Raw genomic sequence first — 4,015 nt, 5'->3', positions numbered from 1 at the left:
TAGGCCCAGTAAATTAATGAATAGACCGAATGACTGAGTGCAGGCGTAGCAGAGTCCACTTCCACTGAGAGCAAATTCTTTTGTAGCTCTAGCATGTTCCCTTTCCACTATGCTACTTGACAGATGATCAGTCATTAAAAGATGAAAACTTTCCTGCTTAGTAATCTCTCCTTTTCAAAAGCGCACTGATAAATGGATTGCAGACTGCAGCTGAGCGGATCAGCAACAGACGGGATCCCGGCGCACCGCAACTTCGATTAGACCCACTCAAGTCTGATTATGACCTCCATGTTCAATTAAAAAAAATAATTGCAGTCCATAATTCAGATTTTATGAAAAACTTTTAGAATGAGATTGCTCAAAAAGTAGAATTAGAAAACATCACAGGAAAAAATATGACAAAAGTCTTTACAAACAGCCCTACGTGAACGCTTAGCATGCATTTTTAAGTATATTTTTGTCTGATTTTCTGTCTTTTTTCTCCGCCTCCTTCTCCTCTCTCCTACAATTGTGGAGTCCCTGTCTGATGTCAAAGCCCCACTGGGTCTTCTCATGACTGTCAGTCAGTCACTTTTGCTTAGTGTTTGTAGTCCGGGGAGTGTCTCTGATCCATTATAAATAGCGCTAAGTGGCACGACATAGTCTCAGTGCTGTCACTCAGCACCTCCTATTAGAGTCTCCCACTTGTTAACCTGATCAGGTTCTCATAGCAGAAATGAAGGCAGACATGAAACATTTACTATATGTCATAAATACTTTTGTGTTTGTGTTACGGAATTAAAATGAGCCTGTTTTCTCCTGAAATATTTTGGATGACTTCACTGTCCAATGGGGAAAAAGAAGGTCCAAAATCCGTATTTTTAGGGCCTAACGGACTGCAAGCTTTCTCAAAGTTGCTTCACTTCTTCATATTATTAGGACAAACTTTCTCATGTTTCAAAAACTTAATGAGTTTTATTCCTGCTAGTTAAAACTTACATTTTTGAAGGAAACACCTGTGGGACAACTCAAATTAGTTTTTTGAAAAGCAAAGCAAAATCCTTAGTTCAAATTTCACTTACTTACAGTTGGTTATCCAAAATAAATTAATGATATTAGAATTTTTATACACACACAAACACATGTATGTGTGTGTATAGTAGCTGCAGTGCACAATTGTGCATGTGCAAGTACACTCTGTGGCATTATGGGAGGAAACTGAAAATCTTTTAGCTATTAACCTACGTTTCACCAATATATGCGAGCCACTTTATCAATAGGTTAGAACAACATTGCCGCTTCGTTCAATTGACTATCAATATAACGACTATCAAAACGTTACAACAGTTTGACCAAATTGTTTTAACAATTACACTCGAGCGACAGTCCAGTCAAAACTGTTCTCAACATTGGCAGTTCAACCCTTCCTTAATGAATCGATTCGTTTCCATTTCGATGGAAATTCATTTTGAAATTAGAACGTCACAGTGCATACAGATTGTATTCCTCTATGAAGCAAGTCTTTTCATTGTTCTTTTTTTAATTTTCAAATGAGTTCTGTTGACACAGAAATTATACTGAACTCTTTTGCATAAGTCTCACTGAGCTTGTCTGACAGTTAATGAGGACACCAATAAAGGGGAACTTTAATGACTAATTTATTGCATTAACTAAAACCGAGTGCGTACGCCTGTTTTTTTTTTTTACTTCGTGTAAATTTCAGGGATTTAGTGGTTAGCACGTCTGCACTACACTTCGGAGGTTTGGCCTTTCGCTCTTGGCTCTGTCTTCTCTGTGGAGTTTGCTTGTTCTGCCCGCGCTTGCATGGGTAGGGATGGTTGTTGTCCACATTTTGCCCTGTGGTGACCAGTCCATCACCCAAAGTCAGCCGACATTGATTCCAGATCCCGCTGCTGTAATATGTGTGTGTGTGTGTCTGTAAAGAGAACAACACTGTCACACTGCGTTTTAAAGTACACGCTGCCTCGTCACACAACTTGACTAGACATCCTCCGACGTGCTCCCCTGACACGCGCCCCTTCCAAATCCTATTAAGGGCACCAGCCAGTGCCAAGTAACCTACATTCTGCTGTAATCACACTGTGTGACCAAAGCGTGCGATGGGCTTGCATCCACATTGGGAAAAAAATAACAAATCCTGTTGGCAAAGCAAAAGGCTGCGGGACAGACTGCAGGCATTCCTGAGGCCGATAGAGGAGAACATTATCTTTTGTGCATTTAAATCGTCTTGAGAAATGGAATGTGTGCTTTTGGGAATACCGTGTAATTGTGGTTATGCTCCAAGTTTCTATTAGCGCTGGTAGAGAGAGGACAAATATGGCAGTGGTCCAAATGGATGCAACGTGTCCTTAGTGTTTAGTTTTATCTTGTGCCTCAATATATTGCAGATGATATTGCTCACTTTTGTTTGACAGGGTCATAGTTCAGCATTAATTCTTTTTCCACACAATGTCGGTGTTATCAGACTGTGATTGACTGTGGACCAGACCAGTCTTTAGTCTTCTTTTTGCCTTTCAACCCTGGACAGGATAAGTGGTATAGAAAATAAAAAGATATGGGTTTTATTTACTTTTTTTTAATTCATTTTTGTCGATCAATATCATATTGTTTCTTAAGATATGTTCCCCTCAGGTAGCTGCTTATATTTGCTGGAAAGTTGGACTTTCTTTTTTTGAAAATGTCATGAGATTGCGTGGTGCCACGTGACGCTCTTCATCCTAGGTGACCACACGCGCGCAAACACTCAGGCACATACACACGCATGCATGCATGCACGCGCGCACAGACACGATTTCATGCTCGCCCATGTTTCACTGCTGTTCAGCTTCCGAGCGGGTGGGCCGCCTTGTGTTTTCATCTTCCATCTTGCACGCAATGCGAGACATGCAGCCCCACCAATATCCCATTAGGAAAAAAAAAAAAAAAAAAAAAAAAAAAGAAAGAGAAAGAACCTTCCCACACAACCGGAAGGATCAACATAAACTGATAATGAATGTGGGTGGGATGGTAAACGATTTCCTGTAGAAAATAGGCAGTCTGGGTAATTTCCATGATGTGATTTCATTCTATTTTCCAACACAGTCAAGATCTGTTAGCCATGCGCAAATTGGTGTTAAATTGATATGTTGTGCGCAAGCGCTATCTTTACAACCGTGATAAATGATATGCATCAGTTTCGTCAGACCAATTATACTTAATCTATCACTATTATTTGTTTGTAAACTAATTTGAATATGTTGACAATTGCCTGCGACCCTCGCCAGAATAAGCGGTTCAGATATTGGATGGATGCATGTTGACATTTTTATTTATGGTTGACAGTCTTAAAATATTTACTGAAGCAAATCTTACTCATCACGGCAATACAGACAATGACGTCACTTGTGAGCTGCCTGGCAGGGTTACGTCACCCTACTGGAATTTACTGTGGATTTCCTTTTATAATAACCGTGGACAAGCATATGGACATTCATATTTAATAAATGCACGAACACGCACACACACTTGCGTGCACACACGCGTGCGCAAACACAATCCCGCTAACACACACAAGGACACGTCACAAAAGCGAGTGTGTTTCTTAGCTTTGATGGTAATTTAAATTCTAAATATCTTATAGGCAGCAGAACAACGCAACGCGAAATGGACTTTTTAAATTTAGTGATTATCAAGCTCGATAATAGCTACGTTACAAAAGTGAAGGAATCCTGCAAAATACTCAAATAAAAACATGAAATAGTAGTAATAATAATAATAACGTTTCAATTAATCAAATCACAGTTTACAAACTTTCCGAGCATCTAAATGTCCATCTATTTTTTTTACATTGAAATTTTAGATTTCTCAAGAAACGTGCAGGTTTTGCAACGAGTTCAAGTGGTGATAACTCCACGTCCCCTCGGTTTTGGTGGGCTATATCTGTACCACTTCAAGGTAAAGACGCTGGCCGTAAAGGGGAGGGGAGATAGGGGAAGGAGGAGAAGAGTGTGATTGTGTGCGTGCAGATGCTGGAGGC

Source organism: Syngnathus acus, chromosome 2 (genome assembly GCF_901709675.1).
Source record: "Syngnathus acus chromosome 2, fSynAcu1.2, whole genome shotgun sequence".
Taxonomy (NCBI): domain Eukaryota; kingdom Metazoa; phylum Chordata; class Actinopteri; order Syngnathiformes; family Syngnathidae; genus Syngnathus; species Syngnathus acus.
The sequence above is the reverse complement of the archived record's forward strand: the minus strand, read 5'-3'. Positions refer to the sequence as shown.